The sequence below is a fragment of the Lemur catta genome, chromosome X (genome assembly GCF_020740605.2).
Source record: "Lemur catta isolate mLemCat1 chromosome X, mLemCat1.pri, whole genome shotgun sequence".
Classification (NCBI taxonomy): domain Eukaryota; kingdom Metazoa; phylum Chordata; class Mammalia; order Primates; family Lemuridae; genus Lemur; species Lemur catta.
In genome coordinates, this window is record NC_059155.1 from 65,090,169 (window position 1) to 65,104,398 (window position 14,230).

Sequence of the window (14,230 nt, forward strand, 5' to 3'; positions counted from 1 at the left end):
AGGCAGTGGAATACAAACAACAAGGGCAGTCAAAATGTTAAACTACAGTATGTGGGCCATGGTGAAACAGCCCAGGGAATGTAGGCTTCTCACCCTTGGGACTCTAGGTAAGCCACACTAGATTTCTATCCTGTGAGACTGAAAAAGTGGCCACAGCAGTAGCATGTTGATTTTTGTAATAAACCTTGAACAGTATAAGTAAACCAAACTGCTGTAAATAGAAATCCTGTGAGCTCTTCTTGTAATTAAGAATTTAAAGCACCAATCTTCTCCTGGGCTTGCAGACTTTTAGAACAAAAAGTTTTAAGTGAAACTGGAAAACAGTTAAATATTACTGATGCTCCCATATTGCTCATGTAATATTTATGAGCCATGGAATGATCATTCTGATTATTCCCAGCTGATTTTAACAAGGGATTTTTTTTTCCCTCTCTTAATTAGGTGCCTGCATGCAAACAAAAGCCTATTATAGCACTCAGAAAGAACACACTGAATAAAATTATAGCAGATCTTCTAAATCATTGGATAGTAGTCTGGATATAAAAATACAATGAGTCCCTGTGATCTGGATAGGAGTGTACTTGCAATAAAACTTCAATACAATTTCAATTGCCACTCTTTGCAATTAGGGCAGGCAAACCTAAAATCAATTCAACTTTCTCTCTGAATCCTTGTAATGCATCTCAACTAAGATATATGCTTTATCAATGCCAAAGGTATTGTTATCTCCTGTTTAAAGAAGCAAATTACTAAATGTTTTTGGGTGACTGAAATTTAAAGGAAATCATTTTTCCTATTGCTCAAAGCACAGAATAAATATTTCAGGTTGAAGAGGATGTGAGAAGAGTGGAACTTTTAGAACTACTTACTGTCCTTAAGTTTGACTTTAAAAGTCTATTCAACTACAATTAGTGTCAAAATGTAAATCCCTGTCTGTTGTTGGAATAAAGGTACAGAGCTGGAAATTCTGTTGCAGTGTAAACCTCTGCTGTCTATTGAGACATCTTATTTATTTCTGTGTTTCTAAAAGAAGATAAAATAATTTCAAAGGCATGGAATCTTTATTGGCAACAATAAGATCCTGGCTCCCTGTTTTGCATGATAATTAGTTTATGGAATTATAACTTGGAAGTGTTTATGCATGAAACATTGGACCTTATTTCGAAATGCTGTTAAGGATTAGACTCTGTAGCAGACAAACCCTAAAGTGACCCCCAATAAGCTCCACCTCCTCGTATTTACACAAGTGTGTGATCCCTGTCCTTGAGTACCGGCAGAACCTGTGACTTGCCAACAAAATATGGCAGGAATCATGAGATGTCACTTCCAAGATTATGTCACTTTATGTAAGACTCCATCTTGGCAAACTGGAATGAGACTCTCATAAGAATGATTTAGTAAATGACCATTATGTAGAAGGCCCCATGGCAGGGAACTGCAGACAGACCTTAGGACATAAGGATGGCCTCCAGGAGCTGAGCATGGCCTCTATCCAGCAGCCAGCAAAATACTGGGACCCACACTCCTATAGTCTCAAGGAAATGAATTCAACCAACAAACTGAGCAGGCTTGAAAGCGGATTCTTCCCCAGTCAAGACTTCAGATGAGAATGTGGCCCAGAACTTGTAAGGCTCAGTGCAGAAGACCTAGATCCTCCACACCAGGCTGCTGACCCATGGAAACTGTGAGATAATAAATATGTGTTGTCTAAAGTCACTAAGCTTGTGATAAGTTATTATTCAGCAATAGGAAACTAATACAGATACCAAGAATTCCATGAAATAGGGTAGAAAAGAACTATAGTAGAAGATATATGTTTAAGAAGATTATGTTTAACAATGTCTAAAAATGTGAAAGATGGAAGAAAATGTATCATAGAAAGGAACTAGGAAAACAAATGAACCTAGTTCTCTGGTTTGGTGTGAACATTTAAGTTTTGGAGATTTTTTTTCCATACTTTCAGACTTCCTTAATTTTTAAATTGTGAGGCAAAATTTACATAACTTAAAATTAACCATTTTAAAGTAAACAATTCAGTGGCATTTAGTATATTTACAATTTTGTGCAACCACCACTCTGCCTAGTTCTGAAATATTTTCCTCTCACCCAAAAGGAAACCCTGTATCCATTAAGCAATTACTCCCCACCCCTGTCTCCCGAGTCCCTGGAAACCATTAATCTGCTTTCTGTCTCTATAGATTTGCCTATTCTGGATATTTCATAGAAATAGAATCATACAATGCAATCTTTTATATCTGACTTCTTTCACTTAGCATAATGTTTTAAATGTTGATCAAGATTGTAGTATGTATCAGGACTTTATTCTTTTTTATGGCTGAATAATATTCGATTGTACATACATACCACCGTTTGCTTATTCATTCATCCATTGATGGATATTTGCGCAGTTTCTACCTTTGGCTATTGTGAATAGTGCTTCTATGAACATGTATGTACATATATTTGAGTACCAGTTTAATTCTTTTGGATACATACCTAGGAATGGAATCACTGGGTATTTGGCTAATTCTGTTTGACTTTTTGAGGAGCCACTGAACTGTTTTTCATAGTGGCTGAACCATTTTACATTCCCACCAGCAATGTACAAGGGTTATAATTTCTCTACATCCTCATCAACATTTGTCATTTTCCATATTTTTGATAATAGCCACCCTAGTGGGTATGAAGTAGTACCCCATTGTGGTTTTGATTTGCATTTCCCTAATGACTAATGATAATGAGCATATTTTTCACGTATTTGTTGGCCATTTGTATATCTTCTTCAGAGAACTGTCTACTCAAGTTCTTGCCCATTTTTAAATCAGGTTGTCTTTTTTGTTGTTGATTTGTAACAGTTCTTTTTCTATATTCTTGGTACTAGACGTGTATCAGATATATAATTTGAAAATATTTTCTCCTGTCCTGTAGGTTGTCTTTTTACTTTCTTGGTAATATCCTTTGATGCATAAAATATTTTACTTTTGATAAAATCTAATTTATCTACATTTTTCTTTTGTTACATACGATTTTGGTGTCATATCTAAGAATCCATTGGCAAACCCAAGGTCATGAGGATTTACCCCTATGTTTTCTACAAGTTTAAGGTTTTAGCTCTATTTAGGTCATTAATTCATTTTGAGTTAATTTTTGTATATGGTGGTCCCACAGATAATCAGAGGGGGAAAAACAGACATCTGAAACAACTCACTGTGTGCAAATTTAATTTGGGAGAATATTTTTTTCCTTAACATTCCATTCTACTGTGTTCTGGCTTCTAGTTTCACCACTCACATTAACTTTACAATTTCATCATCAACACCTAATATTTTGCTTCTTTTTTTTTAATACTCTTTATAAACTTCTCCTTGAATCTTTCAAGTAAAGCCAAAAAAAGGAAAGGTCAAGTGACTGGCCAAACAGGATTGGTCTTATCACAGGTCCAGGAGGTAGAAGATGAACCTGTGGTTAGAGAAAGCCAGGACTTCAGATTGGGAAGATAAGTGTTCACAACATGTCTTGCCCATGACACTGTTTCCAAAACCCTAATTTTCTATAAACATGGCAGAATGACTTTGGTTAGGTGTTAAAAAAAAAAAAAAGCAATAGCTTTCAATCTCACATATACCTGAGGCCCTGAGAAAACTTATTTTTAATTGGGGCTGAAACTTGCAAAGATTCTGTCATATAAGGAGAAAATCTACAAGTATACATGAGGGGTCTTCAAAAAGTTCATTGAAAATGTATATTATGAAAAACTATGCATGGATTTAAAAATTGTGTTCCACCAAAAAAACTCTTACTAACTTATAGCAATATGTCTGAACAGGATCTAGTTTGAGGCACTAAGAAGGATAAGACATCAGTTTGAAAAGAGGCCCTATCAGAGCAACATGAATTCTGCTAATACTGAAGCAATAAAAAACATCAAATTTATGGTGAAGCTTGGGTGGAAGAATCGTTAAAACACTGATGCTTTACAAAAAGTCGGGGGACAATGCCCTAAGAAATCAGCAGTTTACAAATGGATACTCATTTTAGGAAGAGAAGAGATGATGTTGAAGATGGAGCCCTCAGCAGCAGGCCATCCACATAAATTTGAGAGAAAAAAAAATTCGTCTTTCTCATGTCCTAATTGAAAAGGACTGACAATCAACATCACAAACAATAACCAACACTATAGACATCTCAATTGGTTCAGTTTACACAATTATGACTAAAAAATTAAAGCTGAGCAAACCTTCCACTTGATGGATACCAAAACCTTTGCACCCAGATCAGCTGCAGATAAGATCAGAGCTTTCAATGGAACTTTTAAACAAGCAGGATCAAGATCCCGAAACATGTCTTCAATGAATTGTAATAGGAAATGAAACATGGATTTACCAGTATGATCCTGAAGACATAACACAATCAAAGCAATGGCTACCAACAGGTGGAAGTTGTCCAGTCAAAGCAAAAGTAGATAGGTCAAGAGCAAAGGTCATGGCAACAGGAAAGGACACAAAAGAAAACTACAGACCAATATCCCTGATGAACATAGATATGAAAATCCTCAACAAAATACTAGCAAACCCAATCCAACACACATCAAAAAGATAATGTACAATCAAGTGAGTTTTATTCCAGGGATAGAGGGATGGTTCACCATATGCAAATTGATAAATGTGATTCATCACATGAACAGAATTAAAAACAAAATCATATGATCATCTCAATAGATGCAGGAAAAAAGTCAATAAAATTCAGCATCCCTTTATGATAAAAACACTCAACAAACTAGGCATAGAAGGAATATACCTCAAAATAATAAAATCCATATATAACAATCCCACAGTCAGCATTATACTGAACAGGGAAAAGTTGAAAGCATTCCCCTTAAGAACTGGAATAAGACAAAGATGCTCACTTTTATGACTCCTATTCTACATAGTACTGTAAGTCCTAGCCAGAGCAATGGGCAAGAGAAGGGAACAAAGGGCATCCAAATCAGAAAAGGAGGTCAAACTATCCCTGTTTGCTGATGATATGATCTTATATCTATAAAACCCTAAATAATCCTCCAAAAGATTCCTATAATGGGCTGGGCACAGTGGCTCATGCCTGTAATCCTAGCACTCTGGGAGGCCGAGGCGGGTGGATCGCTCCGAGGTCAGGAGTTCGAGACCAGCTCTGAGCAAGAACGAGACCCCGTCTCTACTAAAAATAGAAAGAAATTATCTGGCCAATTAAAATATATATAGAAAAAAATAATTAGCCGGGCATGGTGGCGCATGCCTGTAGTCCCAGCTACTCAGGAGGCTGAGGCAGAAGGATTGCTTGAGCCCAGGAGTTTGAGGTTGCTGTGAGCTAGGCTGACGCCACGGCATTCACTCTAGCCAGGGCAACAAAGTGACACTCTGTCTCAAAAAAAAAAAAAAAAGATTCCTATAATGGACAAATAAATTCAGTAAAGTATCAGGGTACAAAAATCAACATAAAAAAATCAGTAGCATTTCTATACACCAGTAACAACCAAGCAGAGATCCAAATCAAGAAGTCAATCCCATATACTATAGCCACAAAAAAAGTACCTAGGAATATATTTAACCAAGGAGATAAAAGATTTTTATAAGGAAAATTACAGTACACTGATCAAAGAAACTATAGACAACACAAACAAATGGAAAAACATCCCATGTTCACGGATTGGAAGAATAAATATTGTTAAAATGATCATATTGCCCAAAGCAGTACAGATTCAATGCAATTCCTATCAAAACACCAACATCATTTTTCACAGAATTAGAAAAAACAATCCCAAAATTCACATGGAACCAAACAAGAGCCTGGATAGCCAAAGAAATCCTAAGCAGAAAGACAAAGTGAAAGGCATCACATTACCAGACTTCAGATTATCCTATAAGGCTACAGTATACAAAACAGTATGGTACTGATATAAAAACAGACACAAATAGATCAATGAAACAGAATAGAGAACCTAGAAAGAAAGCTACATACCTATAACCAACTGATCTTCAATAAAGCAATCAAAAACATACGCTGAGGAAAGGATATGTTATTCAATAAATACTGCTGGCAAACTTAGATAGCTATATGAAGAAGAATGAAACTGGATCCCTGTCTCTCACCATATACAAAAAATTAACTCAAGATGGATTAAAGGCTTAAATGTAAGACCTGAAACTATAAAAATTCTAGAAGAAAACTGAGGAAAAACTCTTTTGGACATTGGACTAGGCATAGAAATTATGACTAACACTCCCAAAGCAAGTGCAACAAAAAGAAAAATAAACAAATGGAACTTAAACTAAAAGGTCTGCATAGCAGAAAAAATAATCAACAAAGTAAACAACCTACACAATGAGAGAAAATATTTGCAAACTATAAACCAACAAAGGACCAATATCCAGAATCTTCAAGGAACTCAAGAAGAAAAAAACAAATAACCCCATTAAGAAGTGGGCAAAGGATATGAACAGACATTTTTCAAAAGAAGATATACAAATGGCCAAGAAACATGAAAAAATTTGCAACCATCACTAATCAGAGAAATACAAATTAAAACCACAATGAGATATCATCTTGTTTCAGTCAGAATGGCCATTATTAAAAAATCAAACAACAGTAGATGTTGGTGAGGATGTGGAGAAAAGGAACACTTAAATACTGTTGGTGAGAATGTAAATTAGTACAACCTCTATGGAAAACAGTATGGAGATTTATGAAAGAACTAAAAATAGATCTACCTTTTGATCTAGCAATTCCACTCAAAGGAAAAGTAATCATTATATCAAAAAGATACCAGCACTCGAATGTTTATTACAGCAATATTTACGACAGCAAAGATAAGGAATCAACCAGAGTTTCCATCGACTGATGACTGAATAAAGAGAATGCGGCATATGTATATCATAGGATACTACTCAGCCATAAAAGAGAATAAAGTCATGATTTTGCAGCAACATGAATGGAACCAGAGGCCATTATCTTAAGTGAGATAACTCAGAAACAGAAAATCAAATACCGCATGTTATCACTTATAAGTGGGAGCTAAATAATGAGTACACATGGATATAGAGAGTAGAATAATAGAAACTGGAGATTTGGAAGGGTGGGACGGTGGTGTGGGATGAGAAATTACCTAATGGGTACTACATACACTAATTGGGTGAGGGTTACACAAAAAGCCCAGACTTCATCACTATGTAATTTATCCATGAAACAATTCTGCACATGTACCCCATAAATCTATAAAAGTAACAAAAGAAAATGTAGTAATTAAATTAAAATTTTAATAGACAAAAAACCCCTTAGTAGACAGATTAAACAGCAAATTTGATATCGCTCAATAACTGAAGACATGCAATGAAGTTATTCTGGATATAGCCTAGAGGACAAAGAATTGAAAATATGAAGGTTACAAGAGACACAATGGATAAGGCGAGATGGTTTTATTCATCTAGTGAGATTTAATGAAGAGAAACTAGAAAGAATGGATATAAGCAATGTTTGAAGTGCTAAATGGCTGAGAGTTTTACAGAATTGTAGAAAAACATTCCAATCTTATAATGCAGGAATTTTAGTGAATTACAAAGAAATCCATTACTAAATACATCATAGTGGAAATGTATAGCAACAAAAAGAAGGAGAACTTCTCGAAAGAAGACAGGGAAAAATAAAGACAGTTCACCTACAGGAGCTACAGCTTGACTCATAGGTTTTTTTCTCCATTGCAACTGCAGAAACCAGAAGATGATGCTGAGAGAAAAGAACAGTTCCACCAAGAGTTCTATAGATAGCAAATCTATCTTTCAAGAATACAGTGAAAAAAGTATATTTGCAGACAAACAAAAGTAGAGGGAATGTACTCACCACAAAAACTAAAGAAAATTCTAAAGCATAGACACGCAAAAGGAAAGTGGTGCAAGGTGTGAGACACAGAAATAAGTAGTAAGAAATTTGTAAAGAAATGTAATAAAACATTGAGTATGTAAAAATATCTAATTTGTATATTTACAAAAATACATCTAAATGCTTTATAGTGATATGTAAGTTGGGAGGGGTGATTAGAGTCAAAGACTTCTAAGTTTCTTTTATTTTTCACTACTATGGCAAGATGGTCATTAACTCTATAACATGTACATGGCAAAATACCTGGAATTAGCAATCAAAATAGATAGAATCCATAACTTCAAATCTAATGGAGGGCAAAAATGCATTGAGAAAAAGGGGGACACAAATATATCATTCCAAATGAAAAGAATGCAGGATGAGGCAGGATAGGGGAAAGAAACATAATTAGAACAAATAAATGTGTAGTAAAATGATAAAACAGTCCAAATATATCAGTAATTAAAATAAATAGGAACGAATTATATTTGCTTGTTAAAAAGCAAAGTATGTCAGACAGGACCAAAATCAAGTCTCATATATTTTACAAAAGGCACAGTTAAAACATGAAAGACAAAGAAATTGAAGTCAAATAATTAGAAAAGTATAGCTACATTAATATCAGACAAGACAGACTTTAAGGGGAAAAGGTTAATGCTGGTCATAAAAAAAAAGTTCACTACATATAGATAAGGAGATCAACTCACCAGTAATATAAACCAATTCTAACCTAATAATATAATACCTAAAATAGAGCTTCAAAAGATATAAAGCAAAATTTACAGAACTTTAAGGAGAGATAGCCAATTCTGTTACATTGGGAGATTTTAATATTCCATAGTTATTGATAGATCAAGCAGACAAAAGTCAGGAAAAAAGATAATATGAATATCATAATTAGCAAGCTTTATCTAAAGAGCAAATATAGAATATCATATCTAACAAATGGAAAGTACACTTTGAACATTTATAAAAACTGATCCATGCTAGGATTATATACACTACTTTCCTAGGCCAGGGGGTTGACAAGCTTTTTCTAAAAAAGGCCAGATAGTAGATATTTTAGGCGTCGTGGGCCAGATGGTCTCTGTCATAACTACTCAGCAGTGCTAGCGTAGCCTGAAAGCAGCCACAGATAATAAAGAAGCAAACTGGTACATCTGAGTTCTAATAAAACTTTATTTACAAAACTGCATCAGCCCGGTAGCAGTAGTTTGCTGACCATGTTTTAGCTTTTGGACAATTATGTTAAAAATCGGTAACAAGGATAACTAGGAAAAAAACATGTCTATAAGTTTATAATCACATGTAAATAATGTGTCAAAGAGAAAAACACATATTAAAAATCAGAAAATGTTTAGAATTGAATAAAAATAGCAATCCTACAAAATAAAATTTTTGAAATAGGTTTTGGGTGATAGTTAAATATGTTCAGTTTGTGAAAATTCATCCAGCTGTAAAGGCATGATATGTTCATCATCCTATGTGTATATTGTGCTTTATTAAAAAGTATAAAAAGGTAAAAATCTGAAGGATGGAATTATAACATTTAGAGGGACATTTATAACCTAAAATGCTTATTTTAGAAAAGAACCACTTAATTTATTCAGCTGATTAACAAAATTAAGAAGTTGAGGGGAAATAATAGAAACCCACATCTCAAAGTCAGGAAGAAATTTTTTAAAAACCCACTTAATGAAATAGAAAACAAACCAAAAATAGGATCAAAGCTATAAGTTCTTTGGAGAGATTATAAAATAGACAAATCTCTGGCAAGATGAATAAAGAGATGAAACAGGGAAGAAGGCACAAATTTAAAAATATTAGGAATAAAAAGCAGAACTTAAAGGTGCTATAGAGATTAAAGAAATAAGAGGATTTCATGAACAGTTTTACACAAATGCATTTAAAATAGATTACATGAAATGGACAAATTCTTACAAAAATAAACCCAACAAAAATACTCAAATAGAAGTTTTTTTGGTCTGTCCTAAAAATTTGGAATATTCTTATAAACATAAAAGAAATTGAGGCAGTGGTTAATCCTCCACAGTGAAATCACCAGGACCAGATAGTATAAATCTACCACACACACACAAGTACACATCACACACAAACTTAAAGTATTACAGATTTAAATGTGAGAGGACCAGAAACTTTTAGAAAATAGAGAAAAGCCTTATGACCTTGGAGTATGGAGGATTTCTTAAATAAGATATAAAACTATAAAGGAATATTTGGATAAATCTACTTATTTTAAAATTAAAAACTTTAATTTTTCAAAAGTCACCCAAAAGAGTGAAAATACAAACCACAAACCAGGAGTGGACATATGCAACATATAGAAGAGACAAGGGTTTATTATCCAGAATATATAAAGAAATCCTCTAAATCAATAAAAAAGGACAACTAGATAGAAAAATGCAAAAGTCATGAACAAGTATTTCAGGGAGGAGCAAATCCTACTGACTAATAAACATATGATGCTCACCCTCGTTAGGAACCAGGAAATAAAAATTAGAACCACAATGAAATATCTTTTCATACCACCAGATTGACAAAAATGAAAAATTTGGATAATGCCTAGCATCAATGAAGTACATAGAGTGATTAAGGTTTCATCCAATAGTCATGTGAACGGAAATGCACACCCCTACTTTGGAATTCAGTTTGGAATTTGTTAAATTGCACGTGTACCCACTCTATGATCCAGCAATTTCAATCTTAGGTATATACCCTAGAAAAATGCTTGCAAATATACTCTAGGAGATAAGCAGAAACACTCAGAGAGACATTATTCCTAAAAAAAGAAAAAAAAAACAGAGAATAAACATCTATCAACCATAGAATGGATAAATAAATTATATTCATATGATGCATCATGCTGGATGAATCTAAAAACATACCCTTGATCAAAGAGGCAAAACTAAATGGTATATTGTTTAGTGATACATATCTATGTATTAAGACCATAATGAAGAGCAAGACAATTGTAACGCAAAATTCAGGGAAATCGCCACTGCTGGGTGGTCAGGAAGCAGTAATTAGGGAGTGACAGGAAGGAGATTTCAAAAGCACTGGTGCTAGTCTATTTCTTTATCTAGGTGGTGGGTACATGGGTTTTCACTTTACCTTTCTTTAAACTGTACTGTCCTATACATTGTTTTGCATATATGACACATTTCACCATAATTAATTTTTTTCACCATAATTAATTTTTAAAGATGGCAATAATTACAAAAGTGCTTAGCGCTACAAAGAATAAGATATTATGGGCACAAACAGGGACCCATCCTAGGGTGAGTTGTTGGAGGTGGGGTATAGGAGAGGGGGAAAAGGGAATATTCCAGTTCTACATACACTGAATTACTGACAACACAGAAAATGCACTGACCCTAATGTGAATTAAGAGCTTAAAGACTTTCTTTTCTTTTGTTCCCTAATTTTCTAATTGCTTCAAAATAAAGTTTTGTATTTGTGGGGCATGATTTATTTTCTACAAACACACTCTACTCATTAAGATTCCATTTTCCTAACAGCCCTGACTTATAGTGCTCATAATAACCATTTCATTACTTCAGTGATTCAGTTTAGATTTCTCCTGCAGTAATTACCAGAAGGATTTCTTTTTCTTCCCCTCTAAGACGAGTAGCACATATTCTTTGAATTGGTTTTCAATGCCAAATGTATTTTGTTTTATTTTTTTAAAACAAGTGAAATGCCCTAGATATTTCAATCTTGCTAAAGCAGATATGCTGCAGTATTCGTGGATATAGTTTTCTTCTCACATCCACAGTTAACATGATTTAACATATTCTACTCTTTTAAACAAGGGTAACCAAAGCCTTTTGAATCACAGGGAAGGACTTCGGCCTTGGAGTTTTCCAGGAGGAATAACCAACATGAAGCCCCAATGACATCAGATTGCTCTCAGTATGGATCGGAGCACCATAGAGTAAAAACATGTACACTGAGAGATGTCCTTGACACCACCATCACACAGATTTCGTTTCTAAGACCTAGGACCACACTGGAATAATTCTAAAAAGCAAATTTACACAAATGTACTCATTTGCTCCGAGTTTGTTTTCCAAAGTTCCAGCTACTTTTTAAGAAGCAGCAGCAACATATATCAACCTAAATGCCTCTTTTTTTTTATTATTTGTACACACGAAAAAACATTACTTGCTTAGTAGTTGAGTATAATTTGCCACTGTTTCATGAACCAGAATTTATATTATTTTTTAAGCAAGCAAAAGCCCTTCGATAGATATGATCCCGTACAATGGAAAATTAAAATAAAAATCTGATGCAATTTCTTTTAAAAAGGACAAAACAAAGTGAAAATGATCATAGGACTGGTCCCATCAAAGCTGATGAGTCATGGCAAATAAGGAGGAAAGAACTGGATCTAATAAAGACCGCTGAATCACAGCCATTCAGGGGCTTTTTTTGAGCAAGGTTAATCTCTTAAATTAGCTAGTCACCGGTAATTTGTTTGGCATTAATGCTCATAAAACAACTTGAATAGCAATGGGCTTGTTTGATACAAAACAAAAGTGTGTGATCTGAAGAATCACATTATAATTGACCAATTGATCTAATATTTAAAATGATGGCTTCCAATTCCTTTGACAATTGTAATCAACACATTCAAAGGGTCAGCTAGATTGATGCCCTTGCCAGAAAAGTAGATTTTCTTTCCCATTTTAAAAAAAATCAATTTATTGATTAAGGCCACAGCTTACCTGAAAATGGATGTGTAGTTAAGAGTGCTATGTTTTAAAGGGTTTTTGTTGAAAAGGAAGACAGCACCAGAACATCAAAGCTGTGTGATATTTCTAAAGAAAGAAACAATAGCTTTTAAAGGAAATACACCATGTACTGTGGTATTCATTATCAAAAGGCCAGTAGGCTCCTCTGTTTTTTTTCAATTCCTTACTTTTTCAGGGAGAATTTGTCTTTAATTTTTTTTGATAAGCTACAGATTATTCAGACATCTCTGTTGCAGAACCTAAAATCTCAGGCTAGAAAACAGCTTGAGAGCCCGGTGTGGTAGCATGCGCCTATAGTCCCAGCTACTGGGGAGGCTGAGGCAGGAGGATCGCTTCAGCCCAGGAGTTCTGGGATGCAGTGAGCTGTACCAATTGGGTGTCCACACTAAGTTCAACATCAATATGGTGACTTCCTGGGAGTGGTGTAGCACCAGGTTGTCTAAGGAGGGATAAACCAGCCCAGGTTGGAACCAGAGCAGGTCAAAACTCCCATGTTGATCAGTAGTGGGATCACGCCTGTGAATAGCCACTGCATTCCAGCCTGAGCAACATAGCGAGATCTTGTCTCTAAAGAAAAAGAAAAAGAAAGAAAGAAAAAAAGAAAGAAAAGAAAAGAAAAGAAAAGAAAAAGAAAACAGCTTGAGAAGAACCCACTCCCACACCCTCAATGTCTGGGAAGTCCAGGATTAACTTAGCAGACAAGAGGGTCACCCAGAGATGGAATGTTCAAGCGCACCAAGGATAGGGATATCACAAAACTTCCTGTCCCCAAACTTCTCTCCCATGTACCTGCCACAGCATCAAAAACTCCCACTGTAAAAGAGTCACTGATCTGAATGGTGGCCTTTTTCTCCGGAGAACCCTGTGAAAATGCAAATGTCTTGTCTGGAACAGGTAGGATACTAACCTGCACCCACCCATTAACTTCAATAGTAGCTGGCCTTACACATAGTTCACCAAATAAATAGCAGCTCTTTGATTTAAGCTGATATGTCTGCCCTCACTTTATGAACGTGGATTTTCAGGGCTAGCACTTAAGAAGCTGTTATTTTTCCCCGAGGCTCTCTGCCCTCCACCAGGGAAAGCGGCAGTAGATGAGAGTTGTTCCTAGGGCTGTGTTGTCTGTAGCTTCTAGGTAAGAGTTCAATTTCCCCCTCTGTCAATGATATTTTTTACTAAGAAATACATCTGTCCTCATTCATTACTCACCAGAAATAGAATTATTATCTTCATGCAATAAATGCAAAAAATTTTATTATCCCCAAATGTAAAAAGAATGAAATTTCCATAATGAGGCAATAGTAGGTAGAGGGTTCAGGCACCAAATAATTTCTCCTCCCCATAGTTATTTAGTTACAATTTAGCAAGCGCCTGCTATGTGTTTGGTGTTATTATGCTAGATGTACCACATGTTTTAAACATTTTCAACAATCCTGCAAATAAGATAGGGTTTTCTCAGTTTTATGTACATGGAAACCAAAGCTCACAGATAATTTTCCAAAGCCCCAGTGTGTCTGATTGCAGTGCCTGCAAATTTTCCTGATAGCTTGCTTTGTCCTATATTC

At 35.0% G+C, this 14,230-nt stretch overlaps 1 protein-coding gene across 2 annotated transcripts in view; it reads right to left on the reverse strand.

The window, feature by feature from the left end:
- FRMPD4 (FERM and PDZ domain containing 4) overlaps positions 1 to 14,230 on the reverse strand; it is a 773,033-nt gene that overhangs the window by 632,324 nt on the left and 126,479 nt on the right. The gene's annotated exons all lie outside the window — the stretch shown is intronic.